Source organism: Electrona antarctica, assembly GCF_951216825.1.
Source record: "Electrona antarctica genome assembly, chromosome: 6".
Taxonomy (NCBI): domain Eukaryota; kingdom Metazoa; phylum Chordata; class Actinopteri; order Myctophiformes; family Myctophidae; genus Electrona; species Electrona antarctica.
The window spans coordinates 30,037,071-30,050,840 of NC_136811.1; the positions used below are offsets into that span (position 1 = coordinate 30,037,071).

Genomic DNA, 13,770 nt, shown 5'->3' on the forward strand with positions numbered 1-13,770 from the left:
AGATATCCCCAAGTGGACACCTACCTCAACAATTCAGGAGATTCTGTTTACCCTTCTATAACTTAATCTAAACACAATCACAGGGGTATTCCAACTGATACTCAGTCAAATGTTGCAACTGAGATGTTGCTATTTCTGGCAACTCCTAGAAGTGGCCTTTTAAACAAGTGATTCCCAGTTTGAGTCATCCACCCACTTCACACATAGGCCTATTTCCACATAGAAACATATGAATGACTGTCATATGCACTTTAATTCACCCGTAATAATTAGTTAACCTGGTAAGTAAGAAGCCTTCACACAGACTTTATATTGGTACATTGGTAGCTCCAAATCTTTCATGCAGAACAACGGCTTTCAACTCCCGTTGGAAAGAATTAGATCAGACACCCATCTAAAGCCAACCAGACAAAGTTGCCTGAACCACCGATAGGAATGTTCAATTGTATCTTGTACTATTACGCAATCCCTCATTGCACAATAAGACATTTCCATTGTCTTCAGTGTTTTTCTTTTTCTCTTTTTTCTTTTAACCTGTATTCCGGTACAGAAACAGCACTCAAGGTCGGAACAACAACATATTAATCAGCATCATGCACCACCTCTAACCCCCCCACATGTGTGTTCTATTAGGTCCAATTATTCATCTCAAAACTTTTTGCATTAAAGTTGCAATCTGTAAAGCCCTAACCACACCAAAGGGTCAAGATGGTTTTAGCGTTGTCCCAGCGGTGTGATGTCTTGCTGCACGTTGACACGCGTCGTCCCATGTTGTCCCAAGTGATTCAACGCATGGAATGGCCTAAACCACACCAATGGGTCACCATGCAACTCCTTACAACCGTTTGGACCCAAGGAGTTGCATGGTGACCCTTTGGTGTGGTTAGGGCTTAAGATTTGTGTCATACCCGTGGTTTGAATCCAGAGGCCGTAATTTCGACTGCTGGGCTAAGACGGACCACCCGATTGGCCAGGGGAAATATTGTGCTTTGAGCTTCCGGCAATACTACTTGTCATCAAATAGTGATCCTATGTGATCCACAGAATTTACATTTCACAACAGAAGAGCGGGGAGAACACCTCCAGTCACTGCTGTTGTGTTAGGTATATTGAATTAACATACTCATACCATAGATTGTTCTTTAACCACGTAAATAAAGGCAATCTACAAGCTCACAGAGAGTCTACCCCAGGTCAAATATTTCAATGGTTCAACCACCATCACAAACAAGGCAAACCAGTTTTGCTTATTGTGGGTTGTAAGTTATAATTCAAAACACAAAAGGTGCAGTTCATCAGATACAGCCTGCACCTAGATAAGTAAGTTAAGAGAAAACAGCATAATAGTTTCCCTGTCTATCTGAGCACCAACGAGCTGGCCAGATGTATGGAGAACCAGGATGACTGGAAGCTACTATGGAGGACGACCTAGAGTTAGAAGAAAAAGTTCATACTGCTCTGTGGTGCAGCATGCTGCAACCTGTCTGATACACACCTGCCACTCAGCCCACAAGGTGTGTGTGTGTGTGTGTGTGTGTGTGTGTGTGTGTGTGTGTGTGTGTGTGTGTGTGTGTGTGTGTGTGTGTGTGTGTGTGTGTGTGTGTGTGTGTGTGTGTAATATATATTGTTAGGTTCATTTAAAGGCTTTGCGCAGACCCATCTGTAAAACTGCTCCAGGGAAGAGCAAAACAAGATGGAACTAAACAGAGATGATACAAACCACATCACATAAGCCTGTGTTCCTATTACAGTCATTGCCCTTAACCTTTCCCTCATTACAGCACCTCTGCAGGTCACACTTTCTGTACTTCATCTGCACTCTGTTATGTTATGTACTCAATCTGAGAACCCATCGGAGAAACAGCGCCCTAGTCAATCTCGAGAGACTATGTTTCACTAATGTGAAAAGGCTCCAAAAAGTCCACCAATGCAGGCTTTTGTATTGTATTTACCTCTCCAAAGTGCAGGTTAATTCAGAGTGTAGCCTGGGCAAAATAATAGTTACAAATGAAACACTGGCCAAAACAATGTAAAAAATAGAACTTCAGAATAACACCAAATAAATAAATGAGACAAACCAGGAACTTAAGAAGCTATAACAAGGAAAACCTTCTACAAAGTCCCTGGTAGCTCTCCCCTGGACGTTCTCACAGCACTAGCCTCAAGCAAGAACTCTTCACCTGTAGCATGCCTTTTTAGCAGGTGAGGCAAACCATCACCTAATTGGTAACTCTTATAACTTAACCAAGGCTAACTAAGGCCCAAGTTATAGGTATTGAAGTTACCAACTTATTCAATGTTTCCCCATGGGCGCCAATTCAGTCACAGATAATAACTAGAAATGCACTCTGTCGAGGTGCCAACTTGCAGAGTGCGCAAGTACTGCCGACCTCTACAGCCCCTCTATAAAATATAAAATATACATATACATACATGTACATACGTTAACTTTTACCCACCCAACATTGAAACACATCTTAATTACGTCACCATCAACAGCCAATTATAACCACGCATACCACTTTTGATCCAGCTGAGCACAGTACTTGCGCGCTCTGCTTGCACAAGTAACTAGAAATGCACTCACACACAGAAATGCATTGCACACAAGTAGGCCATACATGGCCTACGTGTGCGCAAGCAGAGCGCGCAAGTACTGCTACTAACTAATGTCTATTACAACTGCTGTTCTAAATCCTTTAGACCCGTTATTGACCGTATACCTACCTTGAAGCGTACCTTAGTTACGTCACCATCAACAGCCACTAAGGCACTACCATTCTTACCGACATACATACATACATGTATAGTACACGTTACCTTTTACCCACCCAACATTGAAACATATCTTGAAACATATCTTAATTACGTCACCATCAACAGCCAATTAGAGACATGCATACCATACATACATACCACTATTAGTCCAGGCGACCACAATACTTGCACGCTCTGCTTGCTCAAGTAATAAAGCCAAAACCTGATACAAACACACAGCCCTCCTCCTCTACAGTGCTTGGCTCATTTCAATCAATAGGTTTGCCAGCACTGCACAGGAGAGACAGCAAGACCCTACAAATAATTACATCTCCCCAGTGTCAATAAATAAACATTTAAAACTCTTTCAGTCCTCCTGTTGAGAATGTTTTCAGCTATACACCTGTAGTAAGGAAAACATGCAACACCACACTATTAAAACCCCTTCCCAGGGGCTTGCTGTTGAATGTTTTGGGAAGCAGCTGTGCAGTGATCCTCCTTATTGTGCACGGGTTGCCCTGTGACATTCTATTTATTGATCCAATAAATAGAATAGTACAAATATCTCCTGTCCCTTTAAACTGTACAGGTGTATACGTGGTAAAATACCTTCTTTTACATGCTTGCAGCGCAACAACACCGTAAAATGCTGAGTGTTAATTTCACTCTGAAAGTGTAAGATTGGACCTGTAAGGGGACTACCACCATTGCCAGGATTGGTGACTAATAATTGCTACATAGCATATCATCTCATGCTCAAACATATCGACACAATCAAACATTAAATTTGATAGCAGGATGAAGGCAATGAAAAGAAGCAATAAATCTGCCATCCCATCAAGCACGGATAACTAAACAACATCATGCATGAGCCTGCTGGGTGCTGCCACCTTCACTCTGTTGGAAAAGGGTAAAATTACCTGAGGTAACATCATATGGGTGCCCAGAGCCCCTAAGCGGAGTACTACCTCCTGTGGCATGGTTCTTGGAAAACACTTCTCAGCACTCCTGTCTGTCTGTGGGCACTGGTGTGATAAGGCCGTGATGGGTTGTATTACTTCACTTGGGTAGTCCCGAGGGGAATCCCCCCTGGTATTGCTGTATACGTGTGTCTGTGTGAGTGAGTGTGTGTGTGTGTCCACACTAAGACTCTAAGAGGAAGAATACCACCATTGAGCGCCCTGCGATTGCGCCAGTGATCCCCCCTCCACCACCACCACCTCTTCCCGTCCTCCCTCGCACTCTGACGTACAGTTGGAGCAGATTTAGTGACACGGAGATAAAAGCCTTCCTCTGTTTCTCTCTTTCTCTGCTTCCCCTCTTTCTCCAATGTCACCAGAGCGCTGAGTGCCGGTGCCTTCACCCGCCGTAGACATAGAGAGTGCATTCAGTGACACAATCACTTTTCACTTCTGCTTTGTGATTGCCAGAGTTCAGTGCGTTCTGTGTGCAGAATGTGCTGCTCCCACACAGCACTGCGATGGAAGCATACTGTACTGTACTGTAGAAGTATGTAACGCAAAGGTTTATAGGCAAAGGGACGTCCACACTAAGAGTGGAGATTATAACAGTGACTATAAATATGTCATTTAAAGGAAATGTCTAGCTCAAGTGGAGGGCTCAATGCACAGCTCAACTATGATGACGACAACAGTGGCAAATGATATTGTTGGCATCACTTTCAAAGCAATTTGATGAATAATAGAAACACTAGCTTAACAGTTTACACTACAGGGCAGCTGAGGGCACCACATTCAACACATCAGTCACATTCAACATGTTTACAGAATGTTATCGTTCATCAGTGTATGATTATCTTCACATTTATGTTTGTAGATAATTATTGTTGTGAAAGGCCCTTAAGAGTGTGTGCACTCAAAGATCTCTCCATATTATAAAGGCCCTGACTTCTTCATAAATCTGTCAATGCTGTAGGCCTAATAGTTTCTTTCAACTTTTACTAATCAACAGGTTATACTGGTCATACTGGTTAACTTTTCAGTGTGATTACACTTAAATCCCATATAACAAGTGTTGCCAAACTTGCCACCCAGGGCCAATTAACAAGAACAAGGAGAAGAATGTATAGTATAATTGTTACAGTATTTAGCTACCAACTTTATAAAATGTGGAAAAATCAGAGCCTAGCTTACCTGGCAAATTAAGGATTTGCTGTCACTGACAAGGTGATGAATGAAACACAGCATGGTCCAAAAAGATAAGAGGGAATCCCTGAAAGACAACATGAAGGTCAGAATCAGAATCATCATTGTTGTCACATGACAGGCTTACAGGTGTAAAGCAGTGGGTGGAATTCCTTTTTTTCATGAGAAGAGAGGTAGAGAGGTAAAGGTAGAGTAAGAGCAGGAGAGAAAAGAAAAACACGATAGAAACGTAAAAAGTGAGTTCTAAGAAGTCCAAGAACTGTGAAAAGGGCATGTATGCACCCCCTGGATGGAGTTAGGAAAACTATTCTGCACATGGAAGGGCAGCAAAAAACCTGCCACACGTTGCTTATAGTTTCCAACGGCATTTCTACGAGGTTGTGGAGGAATATACAGGTACTATGAAATGTGTGGGATATTAAGCACTTTCAACCTGGCACCACAATTGTTGAATGATATTATTTTTTTTGTCAATTTATATAGAGCTTAACTGGTAAAACAGCACTTTCAGGGACAAGCATTCAATATACAGTACATGTCATGCAGTCATTGCAGTGATGCGGGTGATTGCAATTTTGTGCACAACCGACTCAACTGGTGGACACGGCCGAATGGGCCGATTCATATCCACAGTTATAATCTGTAATCGCTTCCGTGTCGGCTATAATTTATCTGCTGGAATAATAAGGTACCAGACTAATCGGGATTATTGTGAGACGTGCTGTCACGTCACAACATGAGTTCAGCTGGGGGGGGGGTTGCGCAGACAGACAGATAGTAAACATAGACAGCAAGAGACAGGGTATGTGTGTGTGTGTGTGTGTGTGTGCGCGCGCACACGTGTGCGTGTGTTGTGTGTGTGTGTGAGTTGATGCTTTGGCAGTGAAAAAGACAACCTTTAAAGATGGAGTGCCATGATTTTTCTAAAACATGATCAACAGGTACTATGATTATACTAGGAGAAGGTTTTTTCAAAAATGTGTACAGAAAGTGTTTTTATGTGGCCATACCCACCAGTTCATTTTAGTATGCCTGGTGGGTGAACTGAAGCCGCACCCAGACTTTTTCTGTTTTGTATGTGTCTATGGAGTTAACATTACTCTAATAATTAGAGTAATGTTAACTCCATAGACACATACAAAACAGAAAAAGTACAAAATCACAGCACTCCATCTTTAAGTACAGCAATACTGTACACCATTTGAGAGAGAGTGAGGCAGTACAATGAATTAATCTAAACACATGCAATGACTTGTCAGTTGTGTGTATGTTTACATGGCACTGTGAATGAGCCTGGGCTTTCTTTGTTTTATTTGTCCAATAAAATCGACTTTTTATTCAACTGTACTTTTCTGTTATTTTTTCTGCAGAGTATTCAAACCAGTGGAAAACCTTTTTATTGTTATTTTTGAGTGGCGCAAACCACTCCAACAACCAGCTTTGTCTGTATGTTTGTGTACCTGTATACCTACGTGTCCGTGCAAAGGTGAGCATGGTTACTATGGTTAGTGTGTGACGTCACTGACATAGCTGATCAGACACACTCAGTTCACACGGGTGTGATTTTTATTAAGTGAGGAGGGAGTTTTATCTATGGGAATTATAGCAGATAGGCTATGCAATGCTTACAATAAAACTACTACAATGATGATTGGTATATTGTACACTATAATTAGTATAGTGTACTGTACATAGACAGGATATAATGACACGTTTTTGCCGTTTCTTTTAACATTTCGATTTCATCCATTCCGAATGGGAGTGGAAGTGAAATTATGAGGGGAAAGGCGTCTTGAAAACTAATTCGTCTTGGGAGAAAAAAAAAGATGGTTGACCACTTTTTCCTTAATGCCATGAGTTCCCGGCGCAGAACCTTGTACAGTATATATTGTACAGTAGGCTGTGTGTCAGCTGGATTTCACAAGCAAGGAACGGGAGGGAAATCCCGAGGTAACCCCGTCGACCCTGGTGACAGCGGTAGTAGAGTAAATCCGTGACTCCTCGGATCACGCCGAGCTACACTTCCGCATATTTTCTGCACTTTATTGGACGTAAAAATGCCTTCGCAACATTGCCTCCTAACCAGTTTAACTTCAACTGCAGCGCTTTTCGTACACGGACACTTCCTCCTCCCTGCTTTAACTGTGTTAGTTCTGTGTCGCAATCACAAACCTCCACTCACATTCACAAACCTGGTAGCTTCTGTTTGTCGAAGCATGATATCTTCCGAAATATAGTCTTTGATTCCCAAATTTCCAGCATTTCCAACTCGTCTCCGATATGGAAAGAACCTGCGAACTATACGTGTGTGAGAAACCCAAACACAGCGCGCATAGAGATCTACCAGGATCAACAACCTCCACACATCGAGGTTTCTAGTGGGGCGGCCAAAACAGCTGACCGTAAAACTATATCCTGCTAAATCAAATGACCAACATTATGGCGACTATCTTTCGTGGCTGATTTGTTGGCGGGCGGCAAATACACAAGTGAGGCGACACATGCCAAGTGAAATCGGGGACACGCTTTACGCTAAAAATACCTGTCTACGACTATATTTGGCTTGGCTGGATCACAATCGCATCTCTAAAATAGTCGGGCCCGCCCCGCAGAATGAATGGGTTCTCTGGTATCTCACACTGCCTCGTCGCCCCGGTGCTAAATTTAGTAACAAAGCTTGCGTCAATCACGAGCCTCAGTGCGTCAAGCCCCGACCCCGCCCCCGAGGGGTGATCATTGGACAGCATTAGAACGTGGCCAGCAAATACGCGCCTCGTGATTGGCTCTCGTCGATTTACTGTCTTCAACGGTTCCAGAAGCCCAGTTTAGTTTTGTGTTTGCTGGGCACGCCTGGTGGTCAGGATTCAGTGTTCACATGTGTATGTATTTACACTGCAGCTCACACCTGACTGTCATACGATAAGTAAGTATTGTAGCCTACTCACTGTCTGATTAATTAATACATAGCTGAATCTTGGGTAGGCGTAGGCCTACATTTTGCCATAACTTAAAATATGGAGGAGGTGCAGAAAAGAAGAAGCATCTGTTCTATGAAGTTGATAGAGTACAATCACCGAACTGTACTTACAGGCTTATAGGGAAGCATGCATGCCCGACATAGGACCAGCCAAGCTGAAGTTATTCTGTGTGACATGTTTTAAGCTACAGTCTTTGCAATTACAGTACATTAACACTGTCTTCTTTTAGTAGTGCACTGCTCGGATCACACCTTTCTAACACTGTCACTGTATATGTTTGAGGGGCGCTAGCCCCTCCTATGTCCAGCTTTGAGGGTCTGTGGCTCTGTGTAAACACAAACATTGAAGACAAAAGTGTGTAAACAGTGCACAAACATTGACGAAAGAGAATTGTGATTGGCCAGAATGAGATGATGTGAAGTGAGGTTGGCATGAATGTATGACAATAAGAGCGCCCCTCACTTCACACCGGTGTGATTTGAAGTGGTGGACCACCTCACTTCTGTTTGATTGCTAGAATAACCATGTCTAAATGATGTAAGCTGTAATAGGGCCTATATCCTTCCTGTGATTTTAATACCTTCCCGTCCATATTCATTTTCCTGGATCCCTGTGAATCGTGATCGGTCAAGAATCGGCCAAGAATCCAAGATACTTGGCCTATCCCAGTGGTTTTCAACCATTTTGGTACCAGGGCCCACTATTCATTCAGCATTTGAGCCACGGACCACCATTAATGAGGTTTAGTCTCTCAGACCCAAAACTAAAGATTGTTTAGTTTCTGTCCACAATTCTATGCTGTGTTTAGGAGAGATAACAGGCAAACGTTGATCAAAATAACAATTCTTCTACATTTTCTAATTGCGTAGACTTGTAAATTAAGTAATTCAGATGTTTTACAGTAATGTTACAATGTAATGTAACTCTTGAGAGCGTAAAAAAATATTTTTTTTCGCTCTCAAGAGTTAAAGATCTATAAGGGTCCATTTGGTGACCAACTCTCCATCATTTAGCTGGGACCACCTGGAATCCTCTCAAGGACCACTGGTGGTCCCCGGACCACTGTTTGAAAACCACTGGCCTATCCAATATAGACTAGACACTATACACTACTACACTAGACAAGATCATTATTTTAGAAGTTGAACAATCCTTAACCACTTAAACCCCGGGACCCGTATTCTGGGAAAACTTTAGTAGAACATAGCAGATCGATCTGCTATATTTCAGTGATATTGAATGAAAAATATAAGTGTAGTGTAGGTAGCCTCACTAGCCTGGCTAGTAAACCAGACTAATATTCCACTGTCGTAATCCGCCGAGGGCAAAACTTTTTTTTTGCCACCGGCAGATTATAATGTTTTTTTGTGGCTTTCGCCTTTATTTTATATATTTTATAGAGGAGGGACAGACTGTAAGCTCCAGGTGCCTGGACCTCTGAGCCATAGCCCAGGCCAAGTGTTTGATAATCTTAACCACTCTGCCTATATTTTCTCCAGCTCGGCTGTTGACTTTCCCTTACGTTTTTCTCTTACAACCATAAAACTAACTTTTCCCTCTCCCTCTCTCTTTCTCTCTCTCTCTCTCTCGCACAGCGCACGGGGCTTATGTTTCTAGTACTGTACGGCGAGGGAGCAGCTACAGTGAGTGACGTCACCTCTCCCATGGCGTCACATTGACGTAGCGCATACCAGCCGCTCTATGAGGAGGCAGACTCACATAAATGCTCTATTAGACTTTCTCCCTCAGACCGCGCACATAAACAAACCCGCGTTACAACTTCACATTTGCAGGCATCATCATTGACACACACGCACACACACACACGGGATCGGACGCAACACACTCCTTGTAGGCTACTCTGGAGTTTATTCTACTTTACTTTAGACTAAGAAAGAAGGAAACGAGGGGGGAAACTAAACTTTTGCCTATTTTCATCTTGTAGCCTGTCTCCAATATTAAATATTTTTTTCATTCTTTTTTTTCTATCTTTGGTGATTATTCTGGATATACACAGGATACTCTATACGAGGTTATTGCCATATGTAAAGACGGAACCTCTACAGCAAACAAGTAAGTAAATAGCTTTAATTGAAATCTCTGAATGAATGTCTTAACTTTACTTAATATTCTATAGATTATAGATTATTATAGAGATGACCGCGGAGCAAACAACAAAATATAGGATAGGCTACTATAGATTCAATATGTTCATAACTAGCCTAGCCTATACTTGATATATTTTGATTTTGTCACGGTCTGTATAGCTCTCAAACTTTCTGCGAGAAACCTGTTGATATGGCAGGGCTTTGCTCGGCAGAACGGCAGTTCTATTGCCTGTAGATAGGATGACTGCGCGCATGGTGTCGCCGGGGGCAGATGGAGCTGAATTTGAATTCAATTTGGTCGGGGAAGGTATCATATTTTCTGGTTGTCATGGAAATGGGATGCCGCTCTCACTCACAATGAATAGTGGACTCAGACGCACTAATGGTCTAAGTCGAAATTAACCTACATTCAGATAAGAACTGAGAGCTGCGAACCATGAAACCCCATTTTTATTTAATTTGAGTTAGGCTATCTCAAATCAGCTTTTGTCTCAATCCAGCCCTCAATCCACATATATTTTTGTTCTATTCATTACTGGTATGGTATCAATGGTTCATAATTAAGTATAGGATCCCACGTGTGTGTTTGTGTGTGTGTGTGTGTGTATGTGTGTGTGTGTGTGTGTGTGTGTGTGTGTGTGTGTGTGTGTGTGTGTGTGTGTGTGTGTGTGTGTGTGTGTGTGTGTGTGTGTGTGTGTGTGTGTGTGTGTGTGCGTGTGTGCGCGTGTGTGTGTGTGTGTGTGTGCGAGTGCGTGCGTGCGCGCCCCTTTCTTTCATAAATCCAATTTTATTTCGAATTGGCAACTGTCTGGCAGTATAGTCACTGCATTTACAAAGAATGTGTCTGCCAAGCTATCTTTTTTTTCTTTTTCTCATTGCCTAATTTGCCTGGCGTGAAGCAGGTATGAGGATTATACCTAAAAAGGTGACTGTTGTTTTCAAACAGTCCACATTGCCTAAGGCTTAATGCATAGACTGCAGTTATCTCCCGACTGGTGGCCAACCGTGAATGTCAGTCAGCAGTCAAACTGTCTGCCTCTTCACGTCTTCAGTCAAACTGTCTTCTTCTCTAAAGCCTCCCCCCCCCCCCCCCACACACACACACACATCAGAGGTAAAACACCTTTGGCCATTGACCATAACCTCACATTAATATCTCTCTGTGAAATACTGTTGTTCGTTTCCGCCATCATATGCATTTCAGACTTTGCACTTCATCATGATCACACTTATTGAAACAAAACCAGAAATATAGAACGTTTCATGTTGTTTAGCTAAAGCCTATACTATAGCCTCCATGCTTTTATTTAATCACTTTTTGCCTTTTTCTGTTTCTCCCTTTTCTTTATTTTTGTTCTTTTTTTCTCCCCTTTCTTTCTCGCGCGCACGCACGCACGCGCACGCACACACACACACGCGCGCGCGCACACACCTGACAGTCCGGCTCTCTGAGCTAATTTACTGTACTTGTATATTTCCCCAGCCTCCTTTATCTCTCCTCTTTTCTCTTTCTGTTTGCTGGAAGCCTCGCGCTGTCTGGCTTATTGGCGCGAGGGGCTACCGGGGGCTACCGGCGCTCCAGGGCGCGTGCTTTCCAGCTCTTTTGCCGTTCTCTTGGTTACCGGTGCAGGCGGCCCAGTAGGCTAGGCTCACCCGTCGCCTGGGTGGAAAGAGGGGGTGGACTGGAGGAGAGCGGAGGGGGGGTGTTCATATAGAAAACTTCATAGGATATCTCAACTTTAGTGGAAGAGGAATCCCACGTAGGCCACCAATGTGTAATTTATTTGTGGGTGTATACGCAAACCTGACGCATGCAATTCGCCCTGGTCCAGGCTGAGGTTGTGATTGTGAAAAGTGCATTCTTATTCAGTCAAGATTCGAAGATAGATATAGAATTTGATCCTGCATCGTTATTGGCAACATTATGAGGTCACAGATCAAAGAAATGTAGCCACGTCTACACACCGTAAGCATCTTTGTGTAAATTTGTTAAATGGTATACACTAGTCAGATATATGTGTGTAGACTACTAGTCTGGGAATAGCCTACAAGTGAATAGTCGTCTATACTCTTCAGACAGCGTCCGGAGCAGAAGCGCTGCATCTCGGGGAGAGTTGTGTGGCAGAGAGGGGGCGCTCGGGGCCTTGAAATGTGCTGGTGCGCTCCAGTGCAGCGAGAGTGAGACACAGTTGGAGCTCAGGGCGCACGGAGGCTTCTGCTGGTCCGACTTTCAAGACAGGAGTTCTCTTGGATGAACCCTAATCAGGCGAATACGGTGGCAATCAGAGGCAAGCTATGCTGTTATCTGACACGTACAACTATTGTAAATATGCATAGGCTATACTCATTCACCTTTTAGGATATTTTTGTGAACTGCATGTCTACAATTGATTATAGCCTGATAATGATTGATTTGCCCGGCCACAGCGGTAGGGACCGGGTGTAAGAATGAAAAACAGGATGATAATGTAAAAAAGAAAAAGAACACACCAAATCTGCACGAAATATATAGGCCTAATCAATGCAATTCTTTAACTTTTTAAACATGTCTCCATTGTGAAATTACTATAGGCTATGATTTTGTGTAGTTTTTTCTTCTATTTTGTCCTTGCCATGATTTTGTGATTGTGACATTCATTCGTGACACGTTCCTTTAATTTTGCGCTAAATACTTACTTGTGTTTTTTTGGGTTTTTTTTTTCATCTGATTCTCTCACTTATAGGCTATACTGGACCAAATTTTCAGACTTTTCCCCCCCCTTTTTCCCCCCCACGCTGATATTTCACACGATTATTTTACATGGCGAGCCATATTTTGGCTGTAACCCAGGTGTCTCCTATTCCAGACCCTGGTTCGGAAGAGCGCCCTCAGCCGAGCTCAGAGCACCGGCGACAGGACAGTTCCTCCGCTGCTCTCACTACCGACTCCTTTCAGCACCACGAACATTTCCCCACCCGTAGTCACAACAGCACCTCTCCACCCGGGACACCCAGCATTCAGCGTGAAGCTCTCTCACCAGGTAAAAGACAGGTCTCGGTCGCGAGTCATTCCGTCCCAGTCCCACCGTCACTGAGTTGATGAGTTGATGTGAAATAGTAAAATCCTGAATGTTCGTGAAATTCTACAAAATTTATTCCATATATAGGCTATAGGCCTACACTCTCACTGTCAGAAATAGGCATACTGGATTTAAATACCACCATACCATTCGAAGTGATATTTTCTGTTTTGCTGTACATTTGCGCGACAATAAATCATCAAGGCCTAATAAATAAATACATAATAAATAATAAAACATTGGTGTAACCACGCGTGTTTTACAGAGAAATAGGCTAAATGAAACAATTTAATTTAGGACAATTTAAATTGCGTTCTTCTACCCCATCATCACGCGTCTAACAGAAATTATATAGCCTAATTAATTTAACATTAATTTAAGCATTAACATGTTGGTGATCTTTTGTGCAGCGCGCGTGCGTGTGTATGCGTGTGTCGGCAGCCAGGCCCAGACCGAGTTGACATTTCAATCAGCAGATAAACTGACAGAATGCTGAGGCCATAGGCGCACAGGCCACAATACAGAGGGAGAAATAAAATGAGACATAGATATCGACCCCCCCCCCCCCCCCAGTTCCCAACAAGCTTAAATGTCTAAAAAGAAAAACTGTGAGACCAAAATAAGTCAAATTAAGGTGTTTATAGGGTTTCTTTTATTTTATTTTCCTTTTTTACTGCATGGAACCTGTGGAATGATGGACCAA

At 42.8% G+C, this 13,770-nt stretch overlaps 1 protein-coding gene across 5 annotated transcripts in view; it reads left to right on the forward strand.

Annotated features, from left to right (window-relative positions):
• Window positions 1–9,716: 9,716 nt before the first annotated feature.
• Window positions 9,717–13,770, forward strand: part of nr4a3 (nuclear receptor subfamily 4, group A, member 3) — a 26,991-nt gene continuing 22,937 nt past the window's right edge. For 2 of the 5 annotated variants that reach the window (XM_079502621.1, XM_079502622.1), the window contains exon 1: window positions 9,717–9,973. The gene's annotated coding sequence lies outside the window, so the exon portion shown is untranslated. Of the gene's footprint in view, window positions 9,974–12,854; window positions 13,029–13,770 lie in introns of those variants that run through there. The other 3 variants (XM_079502624.1, XM_079502625.1, XM_079502623.1) reach the window with 3 other exon arrangements.